The following is a 12,445-nucleotide window of genomic DNA, read 5'->3' as shown; positions in this document are numbered from 1 at the left end:
CAAAGTCGGGAGACATTGTGCCTCCCCCTTTTACCCCCCGAGGGTGGCTAGGGGGGCATCGGGACCATGAAATTCGGATTCCTTGGGGTCAATTCCCTATTCAATCCCGCGGTCCCCCACTTTGTACTACCTAAACCAACCGAGAAAAAGACCTGTTACGGGTGGTCTGGGATACCCTGTATAACGAAGCATTAAACAAATATTTATTGCAGGGGAAGGGTGGGGGGAGGAGAAAATATCGATAATTACAGCCTACAGCATGAATATAAGGCCCTAGCGGTGAAACACCCTCTGCCTTGCCCGCGCGGGATGGAGCGCCGCCGATAAGCCGCCCGCGCGTAACCGATAACGCGCAGAAAAATCGCTATAACTCACGAACGAATCGTTTCCCCAAGATCAAACAAAGTGTGGTAGATGCAGAATTTCATGGAGAATCACCTCAACAGGTTTTTATTCACGTAGAAACGATTCCAAAGAGAGGAGAGACGAAAAACGAAAAAAAGTCGAACCTTCAAAATCGAAAAAATCGATTTATGACCACGATAAATTAGGCAACCTTGCAAAAAGCATTAATATTCTTGTAGAGAATATTTTTTGACGTTTTTTAGCGCAAACCGCAACACTTACACTCAAACTGTTCGCGAGATATCGATTTTTAAAGTTTTAAAAAAATTGCAACTTTGCCCCCCTGCCCCCTCCCCCCTAATTATCCGAGGGGGCTGAAATTTTGCCCAAGCATCGGGGACACTTAGTACAACATCTGAGCAAAGTTTGGGCCAAATCCAGGGGGGGCCAAAATCGGCGTTTTTGGAACAACCTCTTTGATCGTGGGACACGGGCCTTAGGAGAAACGCTGTATGAACCTCCAGACGTAGCCAAATTTCTTATATTAAACACAAATTTATTGGGAAAGTTTTACATATTTCTCTTCCAATTTTGCATGCAGGCAGTTTTGCTCGTAATTCAATCTGTAATATCGGAAAATTTCAGGGCAAAATGTGCCTAACTCTCTTTCAAAATGAATTATTCGACTGGAGCAATTTAAAAGATTCAAATGTTCAAACGGCGTTAGATTTGTCCCTTGCATTATTCACCGGAATGAAAGCTCCAACTGCCTGATCTGAGTGGAAAAGAAAGAAAAAAAAGGTAACATAGCATCGTGCCTGAAGTATACTGCCACGCTGAGGATTATAACGTTAATATTAAACGTAGAGTTGCTGTTCGGACAGATCTTATTATTTTTAGCTAATCTACAATAGGCAAACATCGAAACGCGATTCTGTGACCAGCGCAACTGACCCATTCGCCAATTCAACCGTGATCAGAACGCAGCTAGAACAAGCAGGCGTGAGGATGGACAGGTGCATGTTTAATTGTATCTCTTCAAATTGAAGGCGACTTGAGTTCATTCGGTTCCCTTCATTAGGACCATTATATCTGTAGAGTGCGAGATGCGACAAAGGGCTACTACGCACCACACACTACACAGGTCTCCGATCTTAACTTGATTCCTCACCTTGAAAATAATTCTTCACAGGCAGGCCCGCCACATCCCATCTCGGGCCCTGGTACCAGTTTTAAGTCCGGGCCCCAAGCACGGAGGGGGGGGGGGGGTCCGAGGGGCATCCCCCGAGAAATTTTAGAATTTATACGACTAATCGGACGCATTTTGAAGCTTCCATAAAGAATTTTTCCATCCATTTCTGCGGAATAATTATGTTTTTTTTTCTACTTTCAGCACAAAATCCTCGCGAATTGTTGCATTCAAAACATCTGGAACATTTTTATTTTATTTATTTTTTTTTGGGGGGGGGGCATATGATACTATTTTCAGTTCTAAGAGGGCCAGGCCCCCCTGGACTCCCCTTCGTTTGTCTATGGCAAGGGAGTTGAGCCATGAGCCATTGAAGTCGAGGATGCCCAGACTGGAGACTCTTACCATCTGACGACGGAAGAAAATGAGCGCAGTTACTAAAAATATCCCTCTGTACTGAAAATCTTGAAAGTAGATCGAAATTTTCCAGGAAGTATACTTCTTTGACAATTTAAGAAGAATTCTACAGTGCCCCAGCGTGTTTCTGAAAATCTATTCACCTTTTGCGAAATTTTTAGGGTAAGTTTTCACTTTTTCTTACGAAACAAGGGTTGCATGTGAATTCGTAGTGGTTTTTCTCGGATAACTAAAGTGCGCTACAGCTAGAATTGTATTTAGCAAGTAGGTGCATTTTCTACGAGGATTAAAAATAAACGAGTGGTACGGAATATAACAAAAGAATATGAACTATGCAAAACGATAATCCGGGTATCGGAACTTGGCAGTTTTGAAAACGCCTTCAAATGCGGCGTGATACCTCACGCTTTCCGGAGAGTTCAAATAGTTGTATCATTGCGCCTTAGAAATGCGACGGAAGATTGCAATTGAAATAGCCTTCATGCACGCTGGGCGTGTCGTTTTCCTTTGACATTTTTGCATTGGTGAATGCATAGCTGAAGTGCGCTCCAGCTGGAATTGTATTTAGCAAGTGGGTTATTTTTCTACGAGGATTAAAAATAAAAGAGTGGTACGGAATATAACAAAAGAATATGAACGATGCAAAACGATAATCCGGGTATCGGAACTTGGCTGTTTTGAAAACGCCTTCAAATGCGGCGTGATACCTCACGCATTCCGGAGAGTTCAAATAGTTGTATCATTGCGCCGTATGAATGTGACGGAAGATTTAAATGGAGACAGCCTCCATGCACGCTGGGCTTGTCGATTTACATCTATGGCCTAAGCGCGAAACTCCGTTTTTGACGTTGTAGACTTCCTTTCATACTTTAATTTTTCTTACGTAAACTAGTCAACGAAATTCCTTCGTAACTTTCTACCTGCGAGCAGAATCTTCCATTCAAATTCCATGCGATATAGTTGGCTCGTCCATCTCTTTGGAAATAAGATAGGCGTGGATATTTTGAAACGTCGGAATGGAAATGTTGCAGGTGTTAAGAATTTGCGATTTGACTGTTGATTCTTGTGTAAAAGTTTGCGAGAAACACGATGGTGCCACTGGTTTTCTCTGAAATCATCTCCCAAGCTCAAAAAAAGCTCTCAAGTTGAGGCCAAAATGGAGCGGATACCCCACGCTATCCTGAGAGTCCACCTCTACATCAAGACAAACTCTCCACGCAAAGATAAGGAGCTAATACATTGACAGGGCTGCCGTGTTTTCAGTTTTGGAGTCCCCAATTAAAGTGGCAGCCCTGTCAATGTATTTGCTCCCTATCTTTGCATGGAGAGTTTGTCTTGATGTAGAGGTGGACTCTCAGGATAGCGTGGGATATCCCCAGCCATTTTTGCCTCAACTTGAGAGTTTTTTTTTTAGTTTGAGAGTTGATTTTAGTTTGAGAAAACCAGTGGCACCACCGTGTTTCTCGCGAACTTTAACATAAGAATCAATAGTCAAATCGCAAATTCCTCACATGCATGCAACATACGTGCAGATACGTGGTTTCGGACATTAGCCATCGATTTGTCACCTACCTAACGATGGACATGAAGTGGACGGAGTTAAACAGAGAGGAACCAAGCCACATCGGGATCGAACCGAGAAAAAGAGGTTTAAAGTTTGGCTCCTGCATAAGACTAAATGTAAAAGATAAACTTCAAGTTTAATTTCTGCAAAATTTGCTCCGAGAAAAACTTTGAATTTTCGGCGATAGATAGTTGAGCAGTGGTTGAGTTCAAAACCTCTCATAACTCAATTTTTTCCAAAATGTGGGTTGGTTCCCCTCTGCTTCACTCAGTCCAAGTAACAAGCTACGATTCCACCAGTGTTACCGTTCTGCGTACGCAGCCCCGACAGCAAATCACGCAACATTACGCAGAAAAATTTCCCAATTACGCACGCCATTACGCAGGAAAAATTTCAAAATACGCAGAAATTACGCAAAAATTTTCAAATTACGCAGCAATTACGCAGTTTTAGTCAAATTGTGAACAATCTTACGCTTATTTTGAAATTCTGAAATATTTTTGTCTCCTATGTAAGGTGGGAGTTTAGTAGCAAAGTTGGCAGCATTGCTTCTAGGTAAACAACTATTTTCACTACGACCGTTTACCAAGGTCGGCATGACGTACCTAACCTAAAAACCGCGATGATAAACTGAAATTTTTAAAAAACTTCAATTACGCAGAATTCTTCCAATTACGCAGCCACTACGCAGCAACCCTCCAATTACGCAAAAAAAGTCCTCAATTACGCAGAACGGTAACACTGGATTCCACCTACCTAACGATGTACAGGCCGTGACACTTGACAAGAGATCGTAAGAGCAGGCCCTTTTGCCGTACTGATCGGCAAAATAGAGTCTCTGTTTTCTGGGGTCGAAATGGGGCTCCTCCAGGTGACAGAGCCCCGGTGTGACCGGCCAAGCCTGTATCGTCGATGCTGTCGTCTCCCACGCTCGAACTTGGAAATAGAACAGCGCAACCGGCAGTAGAGAGCTGTAAAATAAAAGGATGCCTGGGTAAGGTTCGGGCATACCTGAGGGATGAAATGGACGTATTACTATGAAATAGACCTATGTGGAGGTGAGAAATAGAGATCTAATGATGATGATGATGATGATGATGATGATGATGACGATGATGATGATGATAATGATGATGATGATGGTGATGATGATGGTAATGATGATGACGATGGTGATAATGATGAATTCAGTCATCGAAATGACCAAGAGCTAAGTTTTCAAGTTCTTTAATTTCTTTCATCAGCCAGGAAAGAAAATATAACAATTATTCATCTGGACCGCGTATAGCAGAAAGGAACCAAGCCACATCAGCTATTGCCAAGTTTAACCGGGCAATTCCATTTTTTACATGAAAACAGTTATGCGGCTTTTCTGCAAATTTTAGTGAATTTTTTTGTATAGTACGAGGCAAATTCCTTAAAATTTCCGAAGGAATCCGCACAAAAGTTCTCATGTAAAAAATGATATTGCTCGGTTAAAATTGGCAAAAGCTGATGTGGCTTGGTTTCTTTCTGCTAAACGCGGTCTATTTGGACGTATTTCTACCAAACAGACCTATGTGGAGGTGAGAAATGTGGGGTGTGCTTCTCGAAGCTGCATAAGAAACAATGTAAAAGTGGACGTGATTCCTTTTGAAGAATTGGCAAAGCGGGATTTTACATTCTACCAAACAGACCTATGTGCCAACTGAATGCGGAACTCACGAGCCGCGGGCATGGCAAGAGAGCGTTGTGGACAGGGCTCATGAGTTTATGCGGAGGCGGGAGGACGGGGGCGGCGGAGGCGAGCGGCTTCGTTACCGCTGACGTCACTGGCGCTTTATTATTCTCATTCACTCTTACGCAAAGAGAACTAACGAGCACACCCTATATTTCTGACCTCCACGTAGGTCTGTTTGGTAGAAATACGTCCAAATATAATTTTTAGTTCTCGTCCCTACATTTGTAATCATTAATCTAAAATGCGTATAGCACCATTTCAAAGTGGAAAAAATCTGGGATTCGTGTTTTTTCAAAGGGAAACTAGAATACAATTTCCCAAAAAATTTCTGCGATTTTTTTTTCCTGTGTTTTTTTTCTGTGAAATTTTCAGTGAAAGAAGAAATCTCATGGAAAAAAGGGCTGAAAAACAGGAGTTCGATTTTCTTTTACTAAAATATTACATCAGAAGAGAATCGCACGCGCAATTTCCAACTTTCATGGTTGGTTTCATGGTTTTATATGCCCAATTTCACTGTTTATTCAGTTCTTATTGATCTCTTCTCTCGTTTTGAAAGTTTTAAAATTTTCTCTCTGCTACGCTGTTATTTTCCCATATTTTATTGGACACGGTTCGACTCCCTATCAGCTTATCACAATAAAGAACCTTGAAAAATTTAGATTATTCTGTAAAATTGGGTAGTAGGTATAGTTAATGTATTGAAGTGAAAATTTCATTCCTCTTACCTCAGACCTTGAGCAGGAAGCATTGCCTTTCACGCACCAATGAACAAACCTTGAAATACAAAACTCAGCAAAATTTAGGTAGGGAAGTTTTCAAGGTGGTTTTACTGTGAAATCGAGAAAACTAGATACACATTAAACATACATACAATAACCTCTTAGACAGCGAGAAATACATCACTGGCTAAAATTGAACATTCGTTATCTCCATTTGCGACGTTGAAAATCTCCGGTTCTCTTTTATTTCCTAAGGAGAAAGGTAACCGACAATTTTTCTTGAAATTCACTGTGAATTCTCTTCACGCGTTCTAAAATATGCGCCAAAAACTTCAAAGCAATATTTAGGTTAGTTTTTTTGTAGAAAAAATAATCAAATAAATATACGTATTTATAATCGAACCCTTTCAAACGTCGCACAGTGGATGTAGTTGATCAGAGAGGTCGGAAATGATTTTTTTAACTAAAACTGAAAATTCTGATGTTTAATTCGTCAAATTTTAAACTCTAAGGGGTGCCACTAAGAGAAAATTTCACGAGGAAACCAATCGAACCACTTTTAAAACCTCAAAGTTTTGTATGAACGGAGTTATAGGCTTTTAAAGTTTCCAAATTTTGTCCGACCTCTTCCATTGACTCGAGCCACTGTGTGTCGCAATGAAAACGCGTACTTCATCACACATCAATAGCTCAGGAAAACATGTAATCACTTCAAATAATGCCTTTATTTAAAAGAGCCAACGATTAAATTAATGCTGCAAAAACTTAAAAATAAACTGATCTTAATTTCTTAAAAATGAATTCACATTTATAAATCATAAAATTATGTGAGCTGATTAATTAAACGTTAAACTGTGAATGTTGTGTGTACCTTTGGTTGGGTGGATCGTAAGAGGTACGAGGACCAAAGAAGAAAATTATAACGAACGAACAACTGTGAGCAATTCGTGAACAAATGCACGTAAAAGATGGAAAAATTAACACAACAAATTCTCGGCGGAAAATCCTGGTCTGATGTTTCTTCTCCTCTTCCTCCTCCGCTCCTGCCAAAAAAAAGTAATTATACGGAGTAGGTGCACTGAAAATTCTCACCTCCAGTGTTATGGTATGATGCCAAATTTTTTGCAGAGAATCTCATTCCAACACTTTAGGTTCTTGAGTTTAACCTGATAAATTCTCAGAAATAAATTTTCACTCACATTACTGCATTTGGATGTCGCATGCAAATAGTCAAATCAGGCATTTTGTTAATTGCCTAGTTAAATAGTTAAATATTCTTACTTGACTGAAATTCTGATGATTTTGCTGACTGTGGACAAAATAATTCTTTGATCATGTGGGAAAGAATTCTGCATAAAAACTTGCTTCATACGATCATAAATGCGTTTTTCCTGGTTCTAGAATGCAAACTTATCTCAAAATATGCGGCATTACATAAAATTAAACGTTTTCACAATTTTGACGGTTGAAGAAATATGAGGAGCATTTTTGAACAGGAAACACAGTGACATTTTGTATTTTGACGGATTTGTGGTCTCAAAATAATGAATATTTGAAAGATCTTTGTGAAAACATAAAAATCCTCGTAAACTCTAAAAATTTGAGTATCTGCCTAGGCATTTGATAAAATGCCTGATTTGACAATTTGCCTGCGACAATGTTTAGCAGGAGGTTACCAAATGACACCTCCAGGAAAAGCGAGAAAAGGACAGTTTTGAAAAAGCCAAGAATTACAGAAGAAGGAGTGCGGAAAAAATGCTTTGAAGAGAGGAAAATGAAAATAAAATAACTAGTCCTTCAAATTTGAGGACAAGAAACCGAGGGTTCGAGGAAATCACGGTTGAAGCTTGCCGGCGCTGCGCTGTGTTGGGCGAAGGCTGGCGCAGGAAGCGTGCCCCCCCCCCCCCCCCAAAAAAAAAATAAATAAATAAATAAATAAAAAATTACTCGGCCCTTCCCAAGAAATATAAGGAGCTTGCTGAGTATAAGCGTAACCTATATTCCATCTATAAAAGTAAAATGCGATAAATTTTTCGGTTAGAAAAGCGGAAAATTGCTCTTGAGACTACTAAAGGAGGGGAATCGATAAGGGCCTTCTTTGGCCCCTACTGGAATCTGGAAATTTATGCGGGTTTTCCAAGTTGACTCAATGTATTTTACGGAAATAATCATGATTTAGCCATAGGCCACTGGATACGTGTTAAACGATTGCCTAAACATACGTCTGCAGGCGTATTTTAGCGAAAATTTGTGTTTTTCTATCAGTCCGAGGCTTTTTTGACACCGAGCGCATCGTCTAACTAAAACGAGCTTTTGATATGTTAGTGTGTTTTGTTTTGTTACTGTCATATACTACCTCCCAAAAATCCCTTGATGGGATGCGTTTCTGCCCCCTCCCACCACACACACACACACACACACCCCCCACACCCTCACCCTCTCTCCCTCACGCTCAAAGTCCCTATCTCCCGAATTTGCACTTTTGGTAGTCTTTGCTAGTCCATGCAACATCTCCATTAGGTTCTTGTGAAAACAAGAGAAATATTCGTACGATCTTGGCAACGAGTGAAAGCGCCTCTGAGGTTTTGAATTTCCACTCTACATTTTATAGACATCGAACCTTGAAGGTGATCTTGTGCTGAATTTGTTTGAAAATTAACCAATAAATTTAGCGCACTGCACTGTACTACTACGTTGAAATTAAGATTAAATGCGTGTTAATGAGATCTCGGTATACAGTTAGGCATGTTCACTTTTATCATCATTTTTTTTCATCATCTTTTTTCATCATCTTTTTTCATCATTTTTTTTTCATCATCTTTTTATGATCAATTACACTTCGACGTCGAACCTGCCAAACCACATATCTCATTTCCAGTGTTTCAAATCTCTGCTCTCATTTAATTTTTTTTTAAATGAGAAGAAGACAACATCATTACTTGAGGTTTTAATAAAATTTTCCTCGCATAGAGGAGAAAAAGCAAGGCAGTTATTTTTCTTTAAATGGTTTACCATTTGGATTGCATTTTGCAAAAAAGAACCAAGAGCATTCCAATGTTGCTAAGATTGTGCAACTTTTTCAGCCTGCAAATACATACTGATCATCTAAACGAGTTTTATCTTAACTTCCAATGAATTATGAATCGCATGTTGGAGTTTTTTGCCAAAACACTCCAAAAAACTCCAACATACTGTCTAACGACCCGTGCGTCCACCGCAATCAGTTTGTGTAACTATGAATTCAAGACGATAATTACCATTGTAAATTCAAGTTTTCGCATGATTTCAGGAATTTTTTATAAATAAGTTGCACAATCCTAGCAGCATTGGAATGCTCTTGGTTCCTTTTAGCAAAATGTGATGCATTTGAAAGATAAAGTACGAGAGGAAGTCTGCAACGTTGTCAACCGCATACGCGGTTTGGGAGTTTCGCTTTCGTGGTCGACTTTATTGCTTCACTTAATGAGTCTCTTCTCACTCAATTCACTTGTACGTGTTGCGACTAATTCAGTAAAAACCGGTCGCGCCTTTATTGCAAAGAACATCGTATAAATATCCGTGCTTTGCCAAATTTCCTCTGACCAAGTATTTATTTCGAGGAAAGTTATTAATATTATTCAAGGAAATTTTCAGGTATTCAAATTACTTGTCGATAAAAGTCTGTGGGAAAAACAAAGGATACATATTCAACAATTCGCAAGTGAACTCTAGAGTCCCTTTATACTGAGAGTCAAGACAATTCGGCTCATGGATGTCACAAACGGGAATAAAGATTACGGAAATTGAACGTTTTTCGTAATCTTTGATCGGCCCATTCTCAAATGCCTTTCTCCGTTCCTCCTCTCATTCCGTTTGTTCCTTGCCGAACCCGTAATTCCCTGGTCCATTCCAGATTATAATCTTTGCAATTGGTGAAAATGTAATCTTTATTCCCGTTTGTGACACTGTGGAGGCCTAAAATACGGGAACCAATCAGAAATGGATTCAAATTGTCTTGACTCTCAGTATAAAGGGACTCTAGTGAACTGATCGATTTTTATTAGGAAAGATGTGGAGACTTTTGTATGTTTATACAGAGGTTTTCCGTAACATTACCGTTTTCTCGTTTCCATGCATGTCCAATCTATAGTCATCTTCTCTGCAAAATTTGGCGTTCTCCTAGACGGTGGAATACGTAACTGAATTCCAAGGTTGCAATATTGACGGAAACAATTATATTTTTCACAAAAATTTGACCGTGCGGTTTCTGTCCAAAATTTTGCTGACTTTAGAGAGTAATCATAGTAGAAAAAATTCAGAAATTTGCATTATAGAGATGCCTATCCTGGTAGTGATGACTTAAGGTGATTCGACGGATGCCATTTTTTGTGTCAGAGCGACGTGCTATATATCGTATCGATTCGTTCCATAATTTCAACTATACTTGTCATTTGTTTCGACTTTTAAGATCACAATTTTGTTTTCAGGAGACTGAACAGTTCACTCACCAATTTTGACAAACGAATTCAACGTAATAAAGGCGTGGTTTTTTTAGAGGAAAAATGTCGCATTCAAGTGCAGTTTCGATATCAGTATCGAATGCGATATTTTTCCTTTAAAAAAACCACGCCTCTATTACGTTGAATTTCTTTGTCAAATTTGACACATAAATTCTTCAAACTCATGCCAACAGAAGTGCGACATCAAAATTAGAAAACAAATGACAAGCAGCTGAGATTATGAAACGAATCGATACGATATATCGCACGTCGCTGTGACCAAAAAAATGGCGTCCGCCGAATCACCTTAAAAAGCTGTCACGAAAGACTCTTAGGAACTATTAAAGGTCTCGTTCCAGTAAAAATTAAAATTTTGGGGCGGAAGCGAAAATTTCTCCGATTGAACTAAAATAATGCTAGTTCCCTGTAAAATGACACAAAAAATTCGATTTTCTGGTCTGCAACTTAGGACTGGAAGTCCGCCAAAAACATTATTTTTTTGTCGCGCAGGTTTTTGGAACGCTCTGTTTTAAAGAATTTCTGCAGTAAGTATTTTCAAATTGCTGTTCTTTAGTGTAATTTACTCCCCAAATCCCCAGAATCGATTGAGTCTGTCCTTTTTTTTTAAGTCGGAGATCTCATATTTTTCTCCTTTTTTTCTTTTTTTTTTGTGAAAAATGTGCACATTTACTATTCAGCATGACAGTAATTGGACTGCATTTTGCAATTTGGACCTATAAATCCTGGCTCATCTGAAAAAACACTTATCTGCATAGGGATACTAATGGCAAATATGTTGTTTTTAAACTAGGCCGGAATTTATAGTTCCAAATTGCAAAATGTAGTCCAATTCAACCCTCAAAGCAGAGGCTTGCGTGAAGGAGTTTCAATCCCTCATCCACTCTTGAATTACAAAAAAAAAAAAAAAAAAGAGTTATAAAAAAACACCAAAAAAAGGAACAAATCGGAATTTTGATTAGGATTAAAAATAAATCACAGGTTTGCAAATAAATTGCAACTACACTGTAAAATTATCAGTATCGTGTCAGAGTCTTAAGCATGCATGTTGTCCGTTCACCAATTGAAGGGGCTCTCTTGCGTATTGAATTCGCGAGCCAATATTAGCCGGTTCAATTAATTACTCTCATCATTCCTTCTTCTGGCTTGTGATCTGGCGTGACAGTGCTCGCTTTATGACCAGCAAATTCGGCGCTTAAACTCCAAATATCGTTCATGTGAAAGATGCTGCCAGTGATAGCCTCCTACCAGCAGCACGCCTGCAATTCTGCAGATACGACGCAGACATCCATCAAGCACAAATAGTTGTATCTCTGCGCCGCGCCGGCAGTATCTGGTTATTGCTGTTTTCTCGGTGCATCGGTACCTACATAACCTCAAATCTTTTTTTTTTCTTTTTTTTTTTTTTTATTGAGAGTTTAGTGGCTTCTATTCCTTTAGGAATCTACAGCCATCTATAGGCACTATTTATTGTCCGAAGACATCAGGGAGTTTGGTAGACATCCATGCTCGGGCTTACAAATTTTCACGGATTAAGGCCGAGCGAATTCTGCTTACAGATCCACTCGTCAGTTCCCTGAAAATTTGTCGCCACCACCGGGATTCGAACCCGGGACCTATTTGACCTAGAGTCAGACGCGCTAACCACTAGGCCAACCTGCAGGCCGGCAACCTCAAATCTCTTGTGCGGTTTATTCAGGTCATCAGGGTTTATTTCCAAAGACATAAAGACGGAGGGCTAAAAGCAAAAAATAAAGCTTCTTTTAATTCAAATATAGGGCGGGAACTGAATAAAATAATTGCGGAAACAAAGTATTCTAGGTTGATTTTTGCTCAAATTCACTTACCCACTCATATTTCTTTAACTTTAGGTTAGCTTTGGTCCGTCGTCGACCGATTAATTTCATTTGGGAGTGACGGTCATCTAGAACTGTAACGACCTGTTTGAACCTGCAGAACCACCATGAGCAGAAGAAAAACTAACTTTATCTGAGA

This window comes from Bemisia tabaci, chromosome 9 (assembly GCF_918797505.1).
Source record: "Bemisia tabaci chromosome 9, PGI_BMITA_v3".
Classification (NCBI taxonomy): Eukaryota; Metazoa; Arthropoda; class Insecta; order Hemiptera; family Aleyrodidae; genus Bemisia; species Bemisia tabaci.
Note: the sequence above shows the minus strand (reverse complement) of the source record.